General features: G+C 39.2%; 1 long non-coding RNA gene across 1 annotated transcript; it reads left to right on the forward strand.

Moving 5' to 3' along the window:
* Positions 1-2,169: 2,169 nt before the first annotated feature.
* LOC109576342 (uncharacterized) lies at positions 2,170-7,444 on the forward strand. The gene is made up of 2 exons (XR_002183362.2): positions 2,170-7,002; positions 7,110-7,444. It is a non-coding gene; the product is annotated as an uncharacterized lncRNA (long non-coding RNA).
* Positions 7,445-7,721: the final 277 nt, after the last annotated feature.

The raw sequence follows: 7,721 nt of genomic DNA on the forward strand, positions 1-7,721 counted from the left end.
GAGAACATGGAAAGTTTGTGTACCAAAAAGAATATAGTGACAATGACTCAGAATCAATGTATTACACATGCTAATAAAAGTAGGGAAAGACCAGACAGTCACAAGTATCTTGAAGTGTGGCAATTTCAACATCATTATCAGTACCAGTTAGTGTTAGGGAAGATCAATGTAGTAATTAGCTATTGCCATGAAACTGTTGTGCAGCAAACAAGCACAGCAACTCGAGGGTATGCGACGGTAGACCTGTCCTTCCTCCTGCATCTGCAGGGCTCTGTTGATCTCAGCTGGGCTCTCTTTTGTGTCTGAGGGCTTGTCAGATCTAGTTTGGGTTGTTTGGGGTGACTTGGCTTTGCTCTACATGTCCCTCATCCTTCTCCTGAGATTCCCAGGTAACACAGGCATGCCCTTTGTCCTGGCAATGGCGGAAGTGGGAAACATGCAGACACACGCAGGTTTCTTGAGGTCTAGGCTTAGTACTGGCACACTTGTCATTTCATCTCATTCTGTTGGCCAAAGCAAGTCACACGTCCAAGACCAGATTCAAGAGATGAAAAAACAGATTTGTCTTTTAAATAAGAGGGACTGTCACAGGGCAAAGGCCTAGATACGAGGAGGCGAGGAGGCGTGAAGGACTGAGGCTATTCATGTGATCAACCACAATCGACTGTAAATAAGCTTCTCTTTGAGCTCATTAGTAGCACTTGTGTAAACAAATCCCAGATTTGAATTTGACCTAGAAAAAAAATGTATCTTTCCTTTTTGAAAAAAATGTATTTTTTCCAAAAGAATACTGATTTTACTGACTTCAGTTGATTAACTGTGTGATTCTCAGTGAAGACATGGTAAGTCAGAGTAACTATGTGAAGAATTAGAGAAGGAATAAAAGGAAAGTAATTGTATTTTAAAACTCTAAATATGTTGATCATGTGTAAGTCATTTTGTTTCACAATGGATATCAAACCCAGTCCTTAAAGAAAAATTTTCTTATCTACCCTGGACTCTTATTCTTCAGTAAACTCCTGGCATTCTATATTTAAAAGGAGTCATCTTATGTACACCTCTGTCTCAAACAGACTGTAAACTAGAGTCCACCACAGCTTTTTGGGCTGGCTTAATGATTGTGTTCATACTGTATTTCTAATTAGCTGCTGACTCGGAGGTGTAGGGGGTAAGTGAGCTTGCCCACAGCTGCCAGGTGTGATCATTCATGGGCAGAGATTCAAAGAAGGGAGAAATCAGCATTGTGGGAAATGTGCTGCAAACACCCAGAGGCAGGGAGATTCTTGCCTTTTTCCCTGCCAGGATCTTCGAAGTGTGGACTCAATAGAAGAAGTAGCAGGTAGCTATGGTCTAAACTGTCTTTAACGTCTGAAAATGAGCATTTCCCCATGTTGATGGCCAAGCCTCATTTTTTTTTTTTTTTTTGCATGTAACAAAACAAAATGACTTTTTACTCACTGCCCTGAGTCTTAAAGTTGTTTATGAACTGAAAGAAACCTCAGACCATTTTTGAAAACACTAACTTTTCTGGTGAAAAGACAATCCCTAAAGCAATGACAGAACTTACTAGTAAGTCACCTGATTGGTTAAGAAAGGCCAACCAGTCAGAAAGAGAAAAAGAAATATCATATATTAATATACATATGTGGAATCTGGGGAAATGGTATAGATGATCTTATTTGCAAAGCAGAAATAGAGACACAGATGAAGAGAACAAATGTATGGATACCAAGGGGCAAAAGGAGAAGTGGTATAAATTGGGAGATTGGGATTGTCATATATACACTGCTACGTATAAAATAGATAACTAATGAGAACCTGGGGCTTCCCAGGCTGTTCAGCAATACAGAATCCACCCACAGTGCAGGAGCCACAGGAGATGAGGGTTCAATCCCTGGGTTGGGACAATCCCCTGGAGGAGGACATGGTAACCCACTCCAGTTTTCTTGCATGGAGAATCCCATGGATAGAGGAGCCTGGTGGGCTACAGTTCATAGGGTCACAAAGAATCAGACATGACTGAAGGGACTGCCATGCTTAGTCGCTCAATCATGTCCTACTCTTTGCTACCCCATGGACTGTAGCCCACCAGGCTCCTCTATCCATGGGATTCTCCAGGCAAGAATACTGGAGTGGGTTACCATGCCCTCCTCCAGGGGATCTTCCCAATCCAGGGATTGAACCCAGGTCTCCTACATTGCAGGTGGATTCTTTACCATTCTAGCCACCAGAGAAGCCCACTGTATAGCACAGGGAACTCCATGCTCTGTGGTGACCTAAATAGGAAGGAAATCCAAAAAAGAGGGGACATATGCATTTGTACGGCTAATTCACTTTGTTTTACAGCAAAAAATGACACAGCAGTGTAAAGCAACTATACTCCAATAAAAAAAAGAAAGGCCAACCAGAGAAGCTAGCTTGGTCATTATACTACACTTTTCCTTTTGGAGGGGAGTATTCATGGTTTGATGAATTAAGCACAGAATAGGTCCTGGACATTCACGGAATTCAATTTTCCTATTTATGAACTGGAGATAAATATGTTTGTTATGTGCATAGAATGTTTGAGTCAGGAACAATTTCTTTTCTTTTAAAAATTAGTAACTGTCATTAAGCGATTTGGAAAAAAGCACCACTGGCTAATCATAAACCAGTTCACTTGGTCAACAGTGAGCTCCAGGACTGAGATGAGATATGCTAGGCATAAAATGAGTGGTGGAGTTCAATGTCTTTTCCAACAACTAGAGTTATTTGCTTAAGATGTTTATTTTAAAAAAGACCTTTGAGGCACAATATGAGCAGGGAGTGGGGCATGAGGACTGCTCTAACACCTGCCAGTAAGTACTCTCAGGGCACCCCTCCTGGCCCCCTTGAATGAGGGGCTGCCAGAAGCAATGTCTAAAATTTGCTTGGAATTCATTTCTTCCCTTTCCTTTTTTTATGATGCTAAAGCAGGGGATAAAAAGATAAACGATTGCAAAGCCTGGCACGTGAATGCTTCCCCACCGCGTGCCGCTTTTGTGGGGAGCAAGTAGCAGCCGCCAACCGCTGTTTTATTAATAATGAGGTATTCACATAAATTCCATGCAAAATTGATTTTTGACTGTTATATAAGAATCAAATACCAGGCTTTAAAAAGTAATTGAGAAATCTATTTGTAATTTACTTTGCCTATAAGAACCCGCTGTCCTGCCATAAACAATTTTACAGTATTTTCCCCCCTGTTAAACAGCTATTTTTACACATCTGTTTGGCCTCTCTTGGATGACATGCAGTCAGGAGGTGTAATGAATACAGGTTTGAAACAACATGTGGCCACAATTTCTTTCAATTTCATCTTCAAGGGGATCTCTTGCAAATTGTGATATCATTTTCATCACAGTACAGGTGAAGTATGTTAATGGCTAATTATCTGACCCTGGATATTGACTGATGAATCATAAAAACACTTTGTGACAATAAGAAAGCATGATGAACTGGCTAAGCACTGCCAAAAAGAAAAAAACAAAACACCACACCCTGGAAACCAAAAAATAAAAAACAAAACCTCTCAAACACCCAAAACTAACAAACTGAAACATTCTGTTTCTCAAATGCCTTAAGGAGCCATGGTCCAATGAAAAAGTCTCCTGTAACGAAGATTTTTATTTGGTAATCTATTTAAGCAGTTTTGTATATATTTAAACATACAAGTAGTTTTGTATATATTAAAGTCAGCCAAAATTATTTAAGATGTAGCTTATTTATTTCTAATTTTTATTCAGATGGAGATTAGAGGGACAAAAAAATTAAAAACAGCTTCAAAAAGTCAATCTTTTACACATATTGTATAACTTTTATGTATATTTCTTTGGTATTATTTTGCAGAAGTCTACATACTTAGTTCTAATGCTAATTTTTGTTTTCTTTTTTTTTTAGGGATTGTGAAGCCCTAGTATTTAAAAGAACTATTTGCCTCAGTTTTATTGAGGTATACATTACATAGGATAAAATTCTAAGTGTACAGTTTAATAAATTCAGGTAATTGTATGTGGTTGTCTAACCATTTCCATGATCAGGACAGAACATTTCCATCACCCTAAAAAGTGCCCCTCTTCAATCAATCCACTCCCCCAACTCCTGCCGTCAAGGCAACTGCTGATTTACAGTCACTACAGTTTTGCCTTCTCTTGGATTTCATATAATTGAACCATAGTATTCAGTCCTTTGTGTGTAACTTTTTTTCTCTTAATGTTTTTGACATTCATCTATATTGTTGAGTGTATTAATACATATAAATACAGTATATTTGTTTCTGTGTTGGGTAGTATCCCGTGGTATGTATGTACCAAATTTGTTTTTCCATTCACTAATCAGTACTTGGGTTGTTTCCAGCTTTTGACTATTATAAATAATACTACTATAAACATTCATGTATAAGGGTTTGCGTAGACATATTTTTATTTCTTTGGGGTAAATATCTAGGAGTGAGAGTTCTGTGTCATATGGGGCTTCCCAGTGGTATGTTAAATTTATAATATTGGTAAACTGATGAACAGCGCTGGTGGTACAGAACCTGCCTACAAATGCAGGAGACATAAGAGACTGGGTTTGATCCCTGGGTCGGGAAGATCCTCTGGAGGATGGCATGGGAACCCACTCCAGTATTCTTGCCTGGAGAATTCCAGGGACAGAGACGTCTGGTGGGCGGCAGTCCACACGGTCGCAAAGAGCCGGACACCACTGAAGTGACTTAGCATGCATGTACCACTGAAGTGACTTAGCATGCGTGCACCACTGAAGTGACTTAGCCTGCATGCACATGTGGTAAATAGTTCGTGTAGTTTTAATTGGCATTTTTCTCATAATTTGTGATATTGGACATCTTTTCATATACTAATTGGCATTTATATATCTTCTTTTGTGAAGTGTTCAAATCTTTTCCCTATTTTTATTGTGTTGTTTCCTTCTTATTGGGGCTTCCTTGGTGGTTCAGACAGTAAAGAATCCACCTGCAAGGCAGGAGACCCAGGTTCAATCCCTGGGTCGGAAAGATCCCTGGAGAAGGGAATGGCTACCAACTCCAGAATTCTTGCCTGGAGAATTCCATGGACAGAGGAGCCTGAAGGGCTCCATGGGGTCACAAAGAGTCGGACACGACTGAGAGACTAAGCACACCCTCTTACTGAGTTGTATAACTTTGTTGTATATTCCAGATACATTTGTTAGATATATGTTTTGCATATCACAGTTTTTTGCTTGCCTCCCCTCCCCCACCTGTCGTTTTATTGAGGTATAATTGACATACAGCAGTCTGTAAGTTTAAGATGTACAACATAATGACTTGATTTATATATATTGTACTGTGAAATCATAACTTTGTCTTTTTAGCTCTTTTTTTTTTTTTAAGAAAAAAAGCTTTTAATTTTGGAAAAGTTAATTTAATGAATATTTTCTTTCATGATTTGTGCCCTTATGCCTTTTCTAACTGGATATCACAAACATTTCCTCCTGTAGGTCTTGTGTTTAAATCTATGATCTATTTTGAGTTCGTTTTTGTATGTGATATAAGATATGGGTAGAGGCTAATATTTTTCTGTTACAGATACCCAGTTGTTTTAGCTGGATATCCCATTTGCTGATTTTTTCATTTAATTACCTTGGCATCTTTGTCAGAACACCAGTTGGCCATGTAAGTTTGGTTCTGTTTCTGGATTCCATTCTGTTCAAGCAATCTGCAAGTCTATCCTCGCTCTAACTCTCTTTCTCTTGATTTTAGTAGCTTTCTTATAAGTCTCAGAATCAAGTAGGGTAAATCCTCCAACCTTATTATTCTTTTTCAAAATGGTTTTGGCTAGTCCAGGTCCTTTGCGTTTTCAAACAAATTTTAGTGTCTGCTTGTCAGTTTCTTCAAAGGTGACTTGGGATTTTAATTAGGGTTAAATTTAATGTTTACATCAATTTGGGAGAATTCATTCTGAAATATTAAGTACACTTTAAACTATTACTAAAATTGTAATAAGTACAACATGCACACTAAAATGTCACATGTAACAGTTTTTAACATCCTGGCAAAAATGAATGTCAGTTTCTGCAACCAGCTTAGCAACTTTTTTTGAAGACATAATAAGCTCTTTCTGTCATATCTGTTTAGTCAAGATATGACTTGAGATCACAAACCACTACTGAGACTATTAAAACTATTATTAAAAGACATTTGTACCTACTGAACCATGATTTTCTCCATTCTATGCACTCTAAATAAAATATAGCTTGAAGTAAGAGGCCTAGCTAGAATGCCCATTGCAGCTGTGTTTATCAAGGCAGTTTCATTATTTCATTAATTGACTTTATAATAAATATATTATCAGCATATTTAGAAATTAGAATGTTCACAGATTTATACTAATATAATCTTCCTCAAAATGTTTCATACAGTTTAACTGCAGGCAAGATTTCGATTGAAATTCTAATAGAGAGTTAGAATAGAGGTACTGCATTTTATCAGAAAGAAAAGAGATTTGAAACAACAGAGACCTGAATTTAAACAACAGTTCTATCCCCAAGCGGCTGGAGCAATTTATTCATATTTATGAGCCCAATTTGTCCTTCTGTAAAAAGGGGATAATAATGCCTAACTCACAGGTGTGATGCAATGAAATATTATATGTGAAACACCTATAGATGATGTATATAAGGGAATGGTGTTAATAAGAGTGGGAGCAAAATGTAGGTCTTGGAATCTGTTGAAAATTTTGGGGGGGCCTGATGGATGTTGAAATGGATTGAAAGGCCAAACTAGGCAGTTTGTTCTCTGAATGGTTTACACCTGGTAGTGTGTTCTTCTTTGCCTCCAGGTCCCTAGTAGCAACTTACCCACTCAAAGCTCAGCATGAAGACCATCACATCACTCAGCAGTGTTCCAGGGGGAAGTCTGGGACTGGATGAGTAGTGCTAAGTTTAAGTGACCCTGCACAATCTGTTTGGAAACCCTCATTCCTTAAAAACTTTCCATAAGTGCTAGTAAGTGTTCTTCATGTATTGGTCTTCAGTATACTCATGTATTTTTTCACTAGTTCCATTGACTCTCCCTTTACTCCTGTTTCACCCTTTCCTTTACTCATACTCAGCACAGGCATGTCAGTGAATAGTCATCCTGGGACCACTGTAAGCAACTACAAGCCATCGATACTTGGCCTCAGCTGCTCATTCTTCACTGTCCTAATGCCATCGGAGGTGGAGTGGTGCCGTGAGACGGTGTGATGACCACAGACTGGGAGACAAGAGCCTCAGGGTCCATCACTTGACAATATGAACTTGGCCACTTTCCAGATCTCAGTTTCTCCCTTGATAAAATGCCTGACTTATTCAAGGGCCTGTCGTGGGGACCTGTATGAGAAATTGCGTGGAGAATTGCTTTGTCAACTGTAGAGGGCTATATAAACCTCTGAGGCTGTTGTCATGCGATGCTACTGTCAGCTTGCTCTATTTCCTCCTGCCACCAGAGCCACAGGAAGTTTCGTCCTATCTAAATTCCTCGACTTGAATGAAACAGAGCGGTGGTAGGTGAAGGTGGACTGGAGTGGAGTGGCGGTGGAGACCGTGGTGGCTACACACGCAGACAGGGAACCGGAGTCATAGGCGCCTGGAACTGCATAGGAGCACACAGGTCATCTCTTTCAGGAGAAATATTTTCTCCATTTATGTATGGAGAAAATAAGCACAGGCTCAAGAGCCCCGGG

This window comes from Bos indicus, chromosome 2 (genome assembly GCF_029378745.1).
Source record: "Bos indicus isolate NIAB-ARS_2022 breed Sahiwal x Tharparkar chromosome 2, NIAB-ARS_B.indTharparkar_mat_pri_1.0, whole genome shotgun sequence".
NCBI lineage: Eukaryota > Metazoa > Chordata > Mammalia > Artiodactyla > Bovidae > Bos > Bos indicus.